Source organism: Peromyscus leucopus, chromosome 16_21, assembly GCF_004664715.2.
Source record: "Peromyscus leucopus breed LL Stock chromosome 16_21, UCI_PerLeu_2.1, whole genome shotgun sequence".
In the NCBI taxonomy this organism is placed as follows: domain Eukaryota; kingdom Metazoa; phylum Chordata; class Mammalia; order Rodentia; family Cricetidae; genus Peromyscus; species Peromyscus leucopus.
Window position 1 is genome coordinate 44,325,973 of NC_051084.1, and position 17,624 is coordinate 44,343,596.

Below are 17,624 nucleotides of genomic sequence, written 5' to 3' on the forward strand. Positions count from 1 at the left end.
TAGATAGAGATTGTATGAAATAATGCCTTGTCTGTCAGAAGTCAGTCTGTAATGAACATCCCATGCTTTAATGTTCACTCTGTTTTTCTTAATTTGTTTAATCATCTCCTTCATCCACAGTACACCGAACACCCCTTAGAAAATTTGAGACTTCATCATCAAATCACCTGTCTCAGAGTCAGAGTTACAGGTCCAGGCTACCCCTCTTTTTAATTACTCATGGTGCCCTATCCCCTGCTGTTCCCTGTATCATTCCTTGAACCTGGATGATGCCTCATGTTAGACTCTGTGCCCACCATCTCTGGAGTGGCTTCTGTGGAATATAACACTCTCATGCTTGACTGAAGGCATTGTGTTTGCCTATGGGATCTGGGTGCTTAGGTCAGGCCCTGGATGTAGACACAGTCACAGACTGACTCTCTGAGCATGCTTGGGTTCCGACTCTTGTGTACCCCTCTGCAGAACCACCCTCACACATTACATGGCAGTTGTGAGCCTCTGCTTTGATGGTTAATATTGATGGTAGTCTTGGTGGGATCCAGAATCACATTTAAGACAAGTGTCTAGGCATGAGTGTTTGGGAATATATAGATGAGATTAACCGAGGTGGGGAGACCCACAGCGTTCATCTGGCTCTGCTCCCTGATTGGGCAGATATGATGTGACCAGCTGCCTCAAGCTTCTACCACAATGACTTCCCTTCCATGAAGAATTGCACCCTGGTACCATGAGCCAATATAAATTCATTTTTATTTAAAGTTAATTTTGTAAAAAAAAAAAATAGCTAGTACACTACCCTAAATGTAAATCTAGATGCAGTGGCCTGCATGTCTGTAATCCACAGAAAGATGGGAGATAGCAACAGAAGGATCTTCAGATGCTCAGAGGGCCAGCTACCATGGTGTGTGTCCATTCAGCAGTGAACAAGAGACCCTGACTCCAGAAAGGAATGATACCCGACGTTGTCCTCTGATCTCCACAGGTACATCATGGCATCCTTTCTCCCTCTCCTCTCTCTCACATACCCAAGAGTACACCTGTGTGTTGATAACACCCAATGATCCTGCAATGGAAGTAAACCAAGGTGGGGGACATAGTGGGAGCATGTGCATGTGTATGTGTGTGTGTGTGTGCATGCATATGTGTGTGTATGTGTGTGTGCGTGTGCACACATGTAGATGCCAATATAGGAACACTGCCGTAGGTGGTACTGTATTTTGAACGTGAAACGTCTTCATTGTGTACTGGAAGGAATGGAGCCAACAATGGAAAGTGAGCTTCCTGAGGTTATATGCTAGTCAGGGTTGCAAACAAAAAACGGCAAACAATCCCCTAGCACATGCTAAGTCTGTATTCCTAGAGAAGCTCCTAGTGGTTCTTCCACCCAGAATTGGGGGCCTCTGTACCCCAAATATGGCAGGTACATAGGATGTGTGCATCTTAGTAAAGCCACACTTGGGAGAGCAGCAGCAAGGGGCTTCCTTTTGCTCCTCCTTTTCCCTTCCCCGCAGATCAGGGAGAAGAAGTAGAAGCAGGGGACGCTACCACACAGCCGCACTGTCCCCAGAAACACTGCCTCCCGCCTCACCAAGACTCTTAAGCACATTCCCCAGAAGGGCACAGGACCAACCCAGAGCCAGGCAGGGCTGACCTTGACCGCAAAGTAATGCAGGTGAGGTAGGTGTCCTCCAGGTTCATGCGAAGGAATCCCCGGGCTGAAAAGAAAGGAAGCATCACCCAATGATGACCCCCCCCCCAAAGTCAGTTGTTCAGTCTAACTGCTGCTGGAACATTTAGATAAAAAGTGGGACATAGGGCTGGGGAGATGGCTCAGTGGTTAAGAGCACTGGCTGCTCTTCCAGAGGTCCTGAGTTCAATTCCCAGCAACCACATGGTGGCTCACGACCATCTGTAATGAGATCTGGTGCCCTTTTCTGGCCTGCAGGCATCTATGCAGGCAGAACACTGTATATAATAATAATAATAATAATAATAATAATAATAATAATAATAATAAGTGAGACATAACTCCAAATGAGACATTTTCTGTTTACTCCCACCAAGTTGAGAGATTTGGAAGCCTGCACTGACGTCTTAGCATCTTTTCAAAAGACCCCAACATGGAAGCCAATAAAGGCTTCCTTTCTGAGGCCTTATGAAGATAGAGGAGATAAACTTGGCTAAGTTTAAAACTACAGCATATGTGGCTACTAAAACAGCTGAGAAAAAACATATTGTCCTAAAATGTTATAGACTGTTCATGCCCCCCTCCCATATTCATAGGTTGGAATCTAAAGCCCTGTATGATGAGTTTTAGAGTTTGGGAGAGGTGGCTAGTATCTAGGTGGAGCCTTCAGAAACGGGATTAATGTGGTCCTAAGAGGTCAGAGAACTAGGAGGAATCTCATCTGATCAAAGGAGAAGGCAGGGAGTCAACCACATGGACACTCTGAGCTCCGATTTCTAACCTCTAGAACTACGAGTGATAAATTCTCTTTACACACAGGCTACCTAGTCCTGTGGTCCTTTGCAGTAGTCGTCCAAGAAGACTAACACTGCTATTATTCAAATGCAAATGTCTGCACCTGGCTCATGTTTCCAACACCTGCCGGCCAGCTGGGGGAGCTATTTCTGGAAGCTCTGGAGCCTCTAGAAGGAGCAGCTGGTCTGGAAGAAGTGTGTCACTGGGGACAGGTATTTAAAGGTTTTACCCTGCCTGGTCCTCTCTCTGTTCTCTGCTTCCTAGCTCACCATGATATGCTCTAGCTACCATCCCTGCCTCCATAGACTGGAGACCTCTGTAACCGTGAGCCAAACAGAAGTATCTCCTTCCTCAGTTACTTCTGTCAGGGTATTTAGGTCACAATGATGAAAAGTAATGAATACAGACGTGAATGAAGTTATCTTTTCCTGTTCAGATTAGAGACATACAAAGATGACTATAGAAGAAAACAAGATAAATCTTCAAGTCAATGATGGTTCATGCCATCAAAAATGCTTTCATTGTTCTTGAGACAGAGTCTAACAATGTAGCCCAGGCTGGCTTCGAATTTCATTTCGATCGTCCCTCCTCAGCCTTCTGAGTGCTGAGATCATGTTAACCTAATTTTTATGCCATCAATTTAAAAGACAATGACTGTCAAGTAAAATTACAACATACAACAAATATTAGTATAAAAAATGTAAAATATTTGGTGTTAGGATTTCTGGTATATGCAGTGTACTACATGTCTTCTGCATACATTATGATTGAAGAGTAAAATATACCATGGTATCCCTTCTGGATCTTATGAACCACATCTATGGAGAAAAATATGTTGATGGGGCTGGAGAGACAGAGAGAGGGTTTAGTGGTCAAGTGTTCTCACAGAAGACCCAGGTTCTCTTCCCAGCACCCTCAGGGTGGCTCACAACCTTCTGTAACTCCAGTTCCAGAAAATCTGATGCCCTCTTCACAGGCATCAAGCATGCACATGATGCACACAGGTAAAATACACATTCACATAAAATAAAAATTTTAAATACATATTGTAAAACTTATTTTTTTCAGAATGCATTTTTTAAATATACATTGTAAAAAATATTTCTATTTAACTTAGTGGTTAGGAGTACTTCCTGCTCTTTCAGATGGCCTAAGTTCAGTTCCCGGCATCCATGTCAGGTGGCTCACAACTACCTGTAACTCCAGCTTCAGGGGATCTGATGCCCTCTTCTGGCCTCTTCATGTACCTGCACATTCATGTGCATAGCTACATACACACGCACACAAATAATACAAAAAAATATTTTCACTAGTTTGGTTTGAGGTTTTTTTGTTTTTGTTTTTGTTTTTGTTTTTGTTTTTGTTTTTGTTTTGAGATAGGGTTTTCCTGTGTAGCCCTAGCTGTCCTGGAACTCACTCTGTAGCTCAGGCTGGCCTCGAACTCACAGAGATCTGCCTGCCTCTGCCTCCCAAGTGCTGGGATTAATTAAATGCATGGACCACCACTGCCCAGCCACAAAAAAAATCTTTATGAATTAGATTTAGTCTTTTTATTTTACATATGTGTGTTTTACCTGCATGTATGCATGTGTACCATGTCATGAGTGCTTCGTGCCCCTGAAGGTCAGAAGAGGGCACCAAATTCCCTGGGAGTGGAGTTATAAGTAGTTATGAATCACCACGTGGGTGCTGGGAATCGAACCTGAGTCCTCCACAGGAGAAGCAAGTGCTCTTAACTGCTTGAGCTATCTTTCCAGCTCCTACAAATACATCTTTTTTTTAAAAAAAAAAAAAAAAAAAGGAACTCTGAATTTTGTTTGGTTTTGCTTTTGAATGTTTTTTGTAGATGCTAAATTTGGAGTAAGACATCTCCTAGCTCTGTACCTTTCTTTGCCTGAATTAAAATGTTTACGAAAGATAAGCATTTTGAAGATTAATGGCACAGAGTAGGAGATAATATATTCCATCTGTCCACTTGGGGGAATCCTTACATTTTTCCCCCCACTGCTGAATTTATTATGGAATTTCTGATAGTGATATGACTCGTAGCTGACAGCAGAACCAAAGGCAATAGATACAGAAAGCTGTTCGATGGGTGACCAGAAAGAGGAGGCAAGAGTGTGTTCTGTTGAGTCTTGGAACTCTCCCTGGGCAATGAGTGCTGGGCACAGAGACAGATGCATTGTGACCAGGTGAAGAGATCTGTATTCCAACACGAGGGGGAGGATGAATGTGGGATGCTCACGAGACACTCCAAAGGAGAGGAAAACTCTCAGCAGCAGCAGCAGCAGCACCCAGCAGATCTGCAATTTGCTTGTGCGGCCTCTCTCTGCGTGTTTGGATCACATGCCTGCTACTTAACTGAACAAGGGCCGAGCACAGCCTTGGGTCAGCTTGAGTCTGCAGAAGGCTGCCTTGAGGACCAGTATTATTAATATACACAAAGACGATTTTCCAACAATGATGAACACTTCCGCTTCCTCTCCCTATGCACTCCTCACACTTCTGGCATCATTGGGAGTCATGCCAAATTGTATCCAGAACCTTCTTCCTTCCTTCTCTGCTGTTCGGGACCCTCATGCACTCCATTCACTCACGGTGTGGGTGGTGGCACACTTCCTCCAGGTAGTCCCACCTCCTAAAGCACTGCTGACAGAAAGTCCAGCAGGAGTCTCAGGAAGAACTCCCAGTTCATTCAGCCTGTGGGGAACCAGGACCTCCTGTGGTGTGATAAGAAAGGGGAGGGACAGATGTAGTAGAGGCTGCAGGGGTGGAGGCTACAAAGGATGGCCATTTCCACAAGTAAAGGGGACAATTGGAAAGCAACCCTTGCCTTCCCTCTGCAGCATGGGCCTATAGGATGCTGGCACAGTGGGGAGAGGCAGATCCTTCCCCATGAGGCACAGCTCTCTAGAGACTATGGACATGGGACCATGCCACAGCCTATCGACAGCTTGTGTGAGGCTGGATCAGATGAACTGTTCCACAGCAAGGTTTCATTCAGCATAAGGAAATAATGTCAGCCTGTTGAAGACTTCTCAGCAAAGAATGTCCCCTAAGGGAGAAGACCTGAGGCCAATCACGTAGACACTGAACAGGGGAATCATGGTGCCATTCACAGCCAAGGACTACTACTGATGGTAGGCATGGCTCATAACCCGGGCTAGACAGTGAGGCCTGACCACAAGGTGCACGTATTCAAAGACAGATGTGTGTGTGTGTGTGTGTGTGTGTGTGTGTGTGTGCACATGCAAGAGTGTGCATTGAAGCATAGAAACACAGATAGCCAGGAACCCAGTTAATTCATTCTTACGATTGGACCGAAGAATCACAGGGGGAGAAAAAAGCCATCATTCCAAATTTAAGTAGAAGCAATGTTAGATTGAAAGCCCAGGATGTGAGTGAGGCAGGGAGACAGCCTGGACTCAGCTTAGAAGTGATCCAAGCCACAAGATGTTTAGGGGTGTTTCTGGAGTACAGGGCTGGGTGATTTTCCAATCCTTTTCAACGTTGTAAGCAGAGAAAAGTGCTGTGGATTGAGCAGACCTCAGACGAGGGCCACACAGTACGTACACTACAAATGGTTAGATTATGCATCACCTGACAACCTCACATCAGATGAAGGTGGCCTCACTCTCTCTGCACAGCAAGGCAGGAAAATATTCAGCAGGAAAGGAAGAAGCGTGCACAGAACCATTTCATCTCATTCCTTATATGTACAAACATGAATAATTTGACATGATGTTTAGACAGTTTCCCCCTAACTTAAGTCTTTTAATTAAAATGAAAGGCAGAAAATATGCTTTAAATATGAATGCAAGAGGTGTGAGTTGGCACCCCCCAGCCTTCCTCCTCCTCCTCTGTCTCTCTCACTCTCTGTTGTTAGCGAGCACAATAAAACCTCATTTCTCCTGCCGTCTTTTCATAATGTTTATGGTTGTTTTAGGTAACACATAAAACCATGCTGAATGTGATATTCCCCTTATTACATGTCAGGGGCACATATTAAACTGGAGCCTGTCCCCTTTCCTGCTATTTACTTTTGTGGCAAATCAGTCAATGTATTTTCCTCAACTCGCCAGGCAATATTGCAGGGTTGCCTGCAGCCCTGAAGGTAAATGCTAACTTTACAGCTTGTGCCAGGCGGCACGCCCTGGGCTCGCCACAGAGTGAATGAGAGCAGTATATTCTGGGCCGCAAAAAAAAAAAAAACGGGCTCGGATGCTGCCCCTAATAAATTACGTGATTATTAAATTGCCGTGCCGTTCCAACCCACGTTATTTTATTTTACCTCTTGCCGGCTCCCCCGTCGCCTTCTCGACGTCGCCTCCATTTTCTGTGTGCTTAACTTGTAAAATGCTAAAACAAGTTTTGATATTTACCTGTTTATGATTAAATTGCAAAATGATCTTGCTGAGTTCTGTTCTAAATTAAGGTCTGCATTAAATGTCATAGCATTTATCTTTCATAAAATGAGACAGCAAGGACACTAATTTCCTAGGTATTCAATCACTGCCCTGTGCCACTGGAGAGACAGTCAAAGGAACAAGCCTGCCCACAGTTCACAGCTCACTGACAGCCCTGAGATGGAATCATAAAAGTCAATTAATCATTAAAAGCTGTTACAAGCACATATCGAACCAGTCTGGCACAAAATGTTAATCAGTCCAATATCAATATAATAAATTCCTGCAAATTGGAGCAATCGATACGTTTAGGGCCTAATGAATCAATTTGAGGGCACTGGGCTGTTCCTTGGGGTCCCCATGACATGGCAGCCGGGTGAGTGCTACATCTCTAGGCTCACTGCCAACAGAGGTCACCTATCCTAACAGGCTGTTCACTTCAGCCAGCAGTTACCACGGTGACAGCATGTCACCATTGCCCCAGTGTCCTTCCAGGTAAGGTGGAAGCCAATGCATCACTGCCCTTGATGGATTTGTCAATAATACTTAGCAGGGGAGGGGGGCCGCTCACATAACACATGGAGGCCTCCTGTCCCCTAGCAGTTTGGTGTGATTTAATTGTCTGAAGAGGTGTGTGCGTCTGCATATATGCAGGAACTAAGCAGCAGTTGCGGACAGAGGGAGTTGGCAGTGGAGCTGATTGCCTTTGGAAGGCTAGGGAAAATAACACAGAAAGGAACAGGCGGTCAGAGCAATGATCAGGGTGTTACATTAACTAAGTCTCTGTGTGAGTAAGAAATCACCTAGCGCCTCTAAGATTAACAATTTATTACCTACAACATTTTAATACATCACTCATGAGTGGAAATGGAGTTGGGTATTAATACCTGAAGGCCCAGGCTCACAGTGGCATTTCTAGATACCTGCTCACAGCTCTGCATGTCCACCAAGGCAAGTCCGTCAGGGTAAACCTGGGTGGGCAGAAATGATTGATGGGTCTGTTGGCCTCCCTCTCCCGCCACCCCTATCGCCTGCAGTCTACCCTTGCCCAAAGAGCCATGGCTCTGGAAGCTTGAAGCAGAGTGGGCATGCAGAAAAAGGATTTCAAACAATCTCCTTCGTCATCTGTTTTCAAAAAGCAGGATTTTCATGTTTCAACACATTTTATCTTTCGTTACGCCTATTAAAACTGACCAGTGAAGGGAAGCAGGAGCAGTTTCGGCATTGCAGAATGGAATAAAACCTCTTTAGAGATAAAAGAAATCTCAGTTACTGAGGCTCTGGGGAATCGCCGTGTTCCAGAACCTTCACTGCCATTTAACATAAAACATAAAGGTTAATACTGAATAAAATAATACCCTGGGTGATTATTTTAATAGTCTCAAAGTACAACTTCCCCCCCCCCCGATTGCTCTCCCATCGGCACGGACTCCACAGACACCTAGCTGTTCTGTCCGCCTCTGCTTCACCAACAGGATCATCCGATTCTGTGGAACACCCAGAAGTTCCAGTGTGCATTCCCTTGCAGCCATTTATTCCCTTCTAGGAAAAAAAAAAAGTGGAATCTATGCCAATTGAAAGAAATGTTAATTTCTACTGCCTAGTTATTTTAAATGATTTTTTTTTCTTACCTGAAAAAAAAATCGTTTTTATAATAGTGGTCTGAATTATAGGAAACATCAAAATAAATTACAAATTCTCTGCTAAAGAAATAACTATTCAACACATTGAGACAGGGTGATGTTGCCGGTGTTCAGACAAAGGTAATGCAGTGCCTCGGCTTAATTGCCCTGACATAGTGCTCAACCACTCCAGCTACACTCTTTGAGGGGGAAAAAAAAAAGAAACTCTCATTGTTATTAATTGTATTCCTTTTAGAATGTAATGTCATATCGCTGCAGGCTGAGCTAATGAAACATACCCATATAACCAAAATAGGCATATTTCTTTTTGTTCAACACATTCTATCAAAATTCTACTAAAGACATTGTGTTAAGATCTTTTCATAGAGCAATATAAAGAACATCTCAACTACTTCAACATGTCTATTATCCGATTACTAAAATGCCCAGGAGGACTAAACAATGTAGTGTGAATTCAGTTATCCTCTAAGACTTTAGAAATATTGCTAATTCCTGCCTTGGATTTATGTTAATATTAATGTTAGATTACACGCTATAGTTCCAGAATACCTTCTGCATACCAATTCTCACAAAGGCAGGATGCTCCCATGCACTGGAGCTATATGACTCTATGATAATGAGAATCTGAATTATTTATCTCTATTTATCCTACAGGAGTTCACTCGACCCCGGTCCCATTTTCTTTCTCTGCTGCACATCAATGCATGTAAACACAACTTCAGAGCTGCTGCCCACATCCTATGTTCGTCTTCTCTCTCTCTTTTTTTTTTCAGCATAGCAATAGGCAGTAGATGAGAATGTTGCACCACTAGGAGAATCCGTTTAAGCATGTATTTGAGGTAAACCCTCCTAATTAAGTCAACTTTAACACAGACACGCAAATGGCACCATGCATATGTGTCTGGCGCCTAATACCGTCTGCTGAGCCCAAAGGAAGTCAGGCAGCAGCGGGGCCAAGGAGACAGTTAATACATTCAGCCTCTCCTTCCTTTAACCTTTCTACTAGAAAACTGTGGGGTGGGGGCGGGGGCGGGGGTGGGCAGCTTCCCCCTCTGGCTGGTGCCTAAATCAGCGACGTTAAGATGCAGACATTCTGACTTTGCTCTGGTGCTCGCAGTCTTTCTGGGTCCATCTTGCCCAAGGAAAGAATGTGATGAGTTTGAATGACTGAAAGTCGAAGGAAGGAGTCCACTTTCAAGCTGGGGACAGCCTCAGCTTTCTGCACCGAGGACCCTCCCAGAGAGCTTCAGGAACATTCCAGAAGGTTCTACTATATATGGAATAGGACTTTGCTGGGGGTAATGTGGGGAGAGTAACATTTACAATGCTTTACCAAGCTGGTACTTTCATGAGATTGAGTTGTTAGCAATTGGAACTGTCAATGTTTTGGGTGGCCCAGTGACACATTTTATAAAAAGGGACACCCATCTCCCACTGCTGTTGAACAACTGCTAGAAGATCAGTTACTTAGGCTAATTATCTAAGGATGAACTGGGAACGTCCAATTAGGTGATCTAGTTAGATATCCGTTGTCCATCCAGACCTGTAGAACATAGCCGTCAGTTATCTTGACAGGACCGCTAGCAACCCATGTGTCAAGTGAGACTGAAAAAAGGTAAAATGAAAATTTTCCAGAGGCCACGGTCTCTTTCGACATACAATGGTTGCTCCTTACCCGTAGGACACACTTTCCAAGACCCTAGTGGATACCTGAACCCACAGATAACACCGAACCCTAATTATGCTCTATTTTTCTGTATAAACATACCTGTGAGGAAACTAACTACAAACTTAGGCACAGAAAGAGATTAATAATGACTAACAACAGAAAGGAACATGTATGTCAATATGTTGTAATAAAATTTATGAGAACCTTTCCCTTCCCCACTCAGTGCATATTTTGACACTGTTTTGCATAGTTTCCCAAAGTGACTGTTTCTATTCATCTCAGACAGAAAGGACAATGAAAGACCAAAGAAAATAATTCCATTGAAAGCCAGCTTACTGAGATAGTGAGTTTATTGGGGTGACTTATGGGAACACAGGCAACCAAGAAGCTCCATTATCCAAAAGCCACCCCAGGCTGGGTGATACCCATAAAGCTGCATCCCTGGACTCGGCTGTACAAATTGCAGGCAGCTACACCACTGAATAGTCTTATCTCCTTCAGTAGTTGTCTACTGCTTATATAACCTCAGGGAGAGATCTTAGGAGCCTGGTAAGTTTCGTGAGCTTCCTAAGTCTGACAGGTATCTTACGAGATTCAAGATCCTCAGAAGTTTTTCTGTCCCTCAATATGGACTGTTTCCATCCAAAGGAAATAGTGATGCAATACTCCACTCCTAATATCTTATTGCTGCCAACTCTTCCTTGTCTTTCTTCTTCTGCTGCTGCTGCTGATGATGTAGGATGATGATGTAAGATAATGATGATGTAAGATGAGGATGATGTAGGATGATGATGATGTAAGATGAGGACGGTGTAAGATAATGATGATGTAAGATGAGGATGATGTAAAATGGTGATGATGATGTAAGATGAGGATGGTGTAAGATGAGGATGATGTAAGATGATGATGTAAGATGATGATAATGATGATGTAAGGTGATGATGATGTAAGATGATGCAGTACCTAGTTGATGACATGAGGCACAGTGAATGGGGTGGACATTGTGAAATAGCCTTCCACCACTCCCGTTGTGATATACCAACACTGCAGCATCTCAACAGCTGATTTAGTAACTCAGATAGCTACTAAGTGACTAGACAGTGAATAGCATATATAGAATGGATACGCTGATCAAAAGGATGGTTCATGGCCGGGTGAGATGGAATGAGACAGCACAAGATTTTATTACACTACTCTTCAGGCCAGTACACAGGTTAAAACTTAAGAATTATTTCTGGAATTTGCCATTTAGTACATTTAGACAATAATAATTAAAACCGTGGATAGCAAGAACCACTTACACAAAAACTGACCGAAAAATATAAAATAGTAAAATATTAATGTGTATGTAAGACAAATGGTCATACATTGGAACTATCTCAGTTGATAACCAATTGATTTACATTAAGTAATTCTAAAACAAGAAAATGCAGATACCAAAATTGTGAGATTAAGGCTTCAAATCATGGGGTACCCAAAAACAATTTTTATTTTTTTCATGATACAGCTTATCCAGGCCATGGTGTGGTATGTAATATGGCACAGGTGTCTTTAGCAAGCCTAGTGGAAAGGCAGACTAGAGTATACACTGATCAGACCTACTGGTGCCTGTCCTTCATGCATCCCACGTTCTTACAAGAGAGAAGCTAGAGCTCCTAAGACTATGATGTTGTGGGTTTGAGAAAGGGTGCCAAAGGGATTGGCAGTCAGGCTGGCAGACAACGCCAGACAATGCAGTGTAGGGAGCAGGGAGGCCGAGTCCCTTATTTTGATGACTTTCTCATGCCAATCTTCCCAGTTGAGTCCATGACACAGGTGTCGAGAAGTGCCAAGGGTAGAGCCATCACCTTAGGATCCTATGAGGACATTTCAGATTTAAACAATAATGTTGCTTTATGGATACACTATGTTGAATCTTATGATTTGATATTTTTGGTCAGTTTTTGTATTGAGGTTTCCCCTTTTCATCGTTTTGATTATTATCCAAACTCGTTAAATGGTAAATTCCAGCAACAAACAATCCATGAGTTTCAAATTGTGCACTGATTTGAGGAGTTAGTGTAATTGTGATGGCTAATCTTGGTTATCAACTTAATTACAATTGAAATCAACTAAAACAAAAGCATCTGGGCATACCTGTGAAGGAGTTTCTTGACTGGATCACTTGAGGTGGGATAATCCACCCTAATCTAGATCACTGGAGGTGAGAAGACCTACCCTAAATCTGGGCCACATCTTGTAGGGGCATCCTACACAAAAGGACATGGAAGGAAGCTTTCGTCTTTGCCTGTTTGCTCTCCCTCTTGATGGCAAGTTGATATACCCTGCTGCTGAATCATTAATTTGCTGGTGTTAGAATCTACTTCTTTGGAATTCCAACATAGATAGAAGGTCAGCTGAGCCATCCAGCTTTGTAAACTGAACAACTATCAGATTCTTGAGCATTCCAAAGGGAGAGGGCCATTGTTGGACTATTCCAACCACAGCCTGTAAGTCACTCTAATAAATCCCCTTTTAATATGTACGTTCATCCTATTGCATCTGTCCCTCTAGAGAACACTGAAGAGGAGTTTCATTATAATAAAATTCAACATGCCTACTAGACATCAGTGTACATGGTTTCTTGGGGTGGCCTAAGAAATCATCACAAACTAGATAGCTCAAAATAATAAAAATATATCCTTTTGTGTTCCGGAGGACAGATGTCTGAAATCAAGGTACCGGTAAAGCCATGCTTTTGAGGTCCTAAGGAAGAATTCATTCTTCAATTCTCTTTACTATTTCTGGGGCTTCCAGTAATTGATGGTGTTACTTATCTTGTGTCTTCACTGCTCTGGTTTCTACAATCCTCTTTACATGGTCTTCTCCCTTTGGTGTGTATATGTGCCCGAGAGCGTGTGTGTGTGTGTGTGTGTGTGTGTGTGTGTGTGTGTGTGTGTGTGCCTAAATGTTTCTCTTATAAGGACACTTACTGGTGGATTTGTGCCCATCCCAATCCAGGATGGCTGAATTTCAACTTGATTGCATCTTTGAAGACCCTCTTCTATATATGGTCACATTTTCAGGGGATGAGGGTAAGATATAAACAAGGCTTCTGAAAAAAAGCACAATCCAACCACTCAGATATTTGGCTGCAGTTACCTTTGGGAAACTTTGAACAAATAGATGGGATTTAAACCCCCAGAATTTGATGAATTCAGTTAAATTTTAACTTTGAGGTTTTTGTTTGCTTGCTTGGTTCTTGGCATACACACAGGTTTCTATATTTACATAGTTTGAGTTTGCATGTGAGTTTCTCACATGGTTTTTAATTTTTGTATTATGCATAGAAACTACTTCCTTACTCTAAGAATATAAAGTTATCCATTTACTTTTGTCTTTGATATATTTGAATTTATTCTAAATTAAAATGATGATGCTGTGTTATGTTTTGTTATTATTATTTTAAAGACTTGTTTTATTTTTATTTGCGTGTGTGCGTGTGTGTGTGTGTGTGTGTGTGTGTGTGTGTGTGTGTGTGTGACATTTGTGTGCAGTGGAGACCAGAAAAGGGCACTAGATCCACTGGATTACAGGAGGTTGAGAGCAGCCTGACAGTGGTGGTGGGAACTGAACTGAGGTTCTCTGGAAGAGCAACTACACTTTTAACAGATGAGCCATTTCTCTAGCCCACGGTAAGTGTCTAAAGGACTAGTCAAGCCACGTATACAACATGTACAGAGTAACACAAGTTTCCTCTTGGGTTTGTATTTGGGTCTGTCCCTGGACTGGCTGTTTGATCTATTGGCCCCATTTGTCAGTGCTGACTCCATTTGTTTGTCCCAACTTAGTGATTTTCTGTACATCTCTTTACTGTAGCCTTGTTTTACATTTTAGTAGCTGATGGAGAATATTTTCTGCTGTTGCTCTCTTTATTTTAGAATTATCCTAACTTAATCCCAAATAAATGAACCTTGGTAACAGCTTCGTCATTTTTAAGTTCTGTTGTAATTAAACCACAAAGTTGGATTTCTTCAAATCATCTTTATTTGTAAGTACAAAGTTGTCTCCGTTATACACACCCTTTTTAGTTTTATCTTTCCTCTTTCTTTTTCTTTAAACCCCTCAGAAAATATTTTGAGTTTTTGTCACATTGGTTTTGGACATTTCCTGTGTGATTTCTCCTTAGACATTTTGTGTTTTTGTTTGTTTTTCTATTGTGAATGGAATCTTTGAGTTACACCCTCATTTCTCCTCCTACTCATCCCTCACACCAATCTGTTAGCAAGTACTGTTGGTTCTTTGTGCATCTAAATGCAGAGCAAACCTATGCCTGCTTCCATAAAGTCACTCCAGGCCATCTCCTTTACTCTGGACCACAGACTAGTTTCTACCTTCTTCCCAATGCCCATTGTCCACACATCTGCCAGGGGCAGCTTTCTTACAACCCATGACATCATACCGGAGTATCTTCTAAAGTCCTTCAGTAATATTCTACAGCACCAAAATATGATCCAGCTTCCCAAAGGTCAACTGCTTAGTCCCTAGCTCAACCGGCTCTTGCACGTACAGTTTTTTTTCTCTTCCCCTTGCCTCCATCTGCACTTCCTGCCTTTGGCTCTTCCTTGACAGGCTTCATTTCAAGTCTCCACTAATTCTCCCTCCTAAGGGGGGTCATCCCAGGCCCTCTGGATCATGCAGAGCTCCTACTACCACCTGCCCTGACCTCCCTAAGCCCTTTACCCCAGCACATCACTCCCCTGACGTCCTTCGCAGCATGCCTCGCCGCCCGAAGCCTTGCCTGTTTGTGTGCCTGCTGTTTGTGCATTGCTCATGTCTTCTATTGTAAAGCAAGTTCTTGGAAATGCCTCCGTCCTGGTTCAACTGCACTCTCATTGCTCATCACAGAGGAGCTTCTGAAAAATGTAGGGTAAGCGACAGGGCTGCCGCCTTCCCTTCTCTCTTGTCTGGCGTTTGCTGGGCAAAAAGACATTGCTATTGAATCACTGCTTCAGTGACTGGTCACCTACTTCTTCTGCTTTTATCTAAAGCTTTTGTGTTTTATATTTTCTGTGCTTTTCCATCCATACAATCCTTACATTAGCAGGTATTGAAAATTTTACCTTTGCTTTCCCACTACTGATGCCTCCCAGTTTGTCATGTGAATTCTTTTTAACTAGTACCTCAGAAGCAAGTTTGAATAGTATCAGTGATGAGAGGAAGCCTTGACTTACTATTCATTTCAGTAGAAACACTTTTCATTGAGGTCTTACTTCAAAACAGGGTATTATGATACAGATAGGGCAGTAAGTGTGAAAGTTTGAGTGTGTGTGTGTGTGTGTGTGTGTGTGTGTGTGTGTGTGTGTGTGTGTGTGATGGTTTTATCATGTTAAGGAAGTAAAGCTCTAGACCCATTATAGGTATTTATTTATTTATTTATTTATTCATTTATTCATTTATTTATTTAGGTTTGTCGAGACAGGGTTTCCCTGTGTAGCCCTGACTGTCCTGGAACTATCTCTGTAAAACCAGGCTGGCCTTGAACTCAGAGATCCAACTGCTTCTGCCTCCCAAGTGCTGGGATTACAGGTGCATCACCATGTCCAGCTATAGGTAGATTTTTAAAAACCAGGATGAAAGGGTTTGAAGAGGTGACTTAGGGGTTAAGAGCACTTGCAGCTCTTGCAGAAGGATTGGATTCAGCTCCCAGCACCCACATGGTGACTCACAACTGTCTGTAACTCCAATTGCAGAGGATCTGATATTCTTTTCTGGCCTCCAAGGACACCAGGCATGCACATGGTGCACATATACTTAATGTGCAGGCAAACACACACACACACACACACACACACACACACACACACACACACAATACATAAAATAAAAATAAGTATTTTTTAATTGGAATTGACTATGATTGACAAGTTTTATGGCAATTTGACACAAGCTGGAGTCCTTTTGAAAGGGAGAACCCTCACTTGAGAAAATGCCCCCACCAGACGGACCTGTGAGCAAGCCAGTAAGCAGCATCTCTCCATGGCCTCTGCAACAGTTCCTGCCTCCAGGTTCCTGCCTTGCTTGAGTTTCTGCCCTGTCTTCTCTCAATGATAGAGTATTAACTGGAAGTGTGAGGTAAAAAAAAAAAAAACCCTCTGCTCCTCCAGTTACTGTTAGTCATGATGTTTTATCATAGCAATGGAAACCCCAACTATGACGATTATCTTCTTAAACAAACATTTTGGCATTTTGTTCATCTCGAGACAATGTCCCAATAAATTGTCCAGTCCAGGATAGTCTTAAATTCACTCTGTAGCCCACGCTCACAAAGACAGTGAACTTTTAGTCCGTCTACCTTACTACCTAGCTGAGATTACAAGTATGAGCCATCAGGTCTGGCTTGAGTGTCCTCTCAAATGCTTGTGACCGCATCTTCTAAGGACAAATGAGCAGCTGAGGGATCTCCCACTACCCCACCTGTACCCGGGGATGATGGAGTCCCCTGTGCATGTGATTCTACATGAACCAATGATGGGGGGCATAAGCAACAAGGCAAGCCCAGATCAACTCTCCTCAAGCACAAGATGAGTCTACTCTGCTCCAGCTGTGCATCCATACAGGTTCACTGAAATCTAGCTTAATTGTGCCTCTGCTCGAGTCTTCCTAGCAGTCCATAGTGAAACATGCAAGAATTTACAAAAATGATGCTTAGGTAATTATGGCCCGTGGATAATGCTATAAAGTAGACCAAGTGGGCATCAGTCTATACTTTAAAACATTCTTTTTAAGTGTTTTTTTTTCAAGTTATACTTTTTTAAAGATTCCTAGAGAGCCAGATGGGTGATGAAAAGTCTCAAAATACCAGGTTTCATATGTGACACTAATATTGGTAGGAAAAAAAGTGACACTAGAAATTATTTAGTTATTCTGAAATCTGTCACTTCTTGAAAACAGAGTCAGAATTAGAAAAGAATTAACAGTGTAACGTTGCATTCTCACATTTTCAGTGCAGCTAGTGAATCATGAAGTAAAAAAAAAAAAAAATTTCCTCAAAACTGTTGCCCCAGAGTCTTAGTCTGAGCCCATCCCCCTGCCTGAGAATTTCAAAACTGCCTAGTGAAGGAAAAGCTATGTCTATGGTTCCCAACTGTCCCAATGGTCCCTTTGGAAATCTGGGCAGAAGCAGATTTGCTGGAGACCCGACTGATGACAGCCTGGGAATAAAGAAGGCTCCCCCCCACACACAGGGGGAGTCACCACACAAGAAGCCGTGTCCCGAGGGGAACTCTAAGGAGCCTCCCAACCCTGCTCTCAGCTGAGTGTTTCCCACCCTCCTCGGCCCAGATGGTTGTGGTACCCTTCTTGCTACTGAACCCATGCCCCGGGTTGGCTGTGGCCACTGCAGCTGCCTGCCCTCGCTGCCCTGGCTGCAGGCTGAGCAGGGT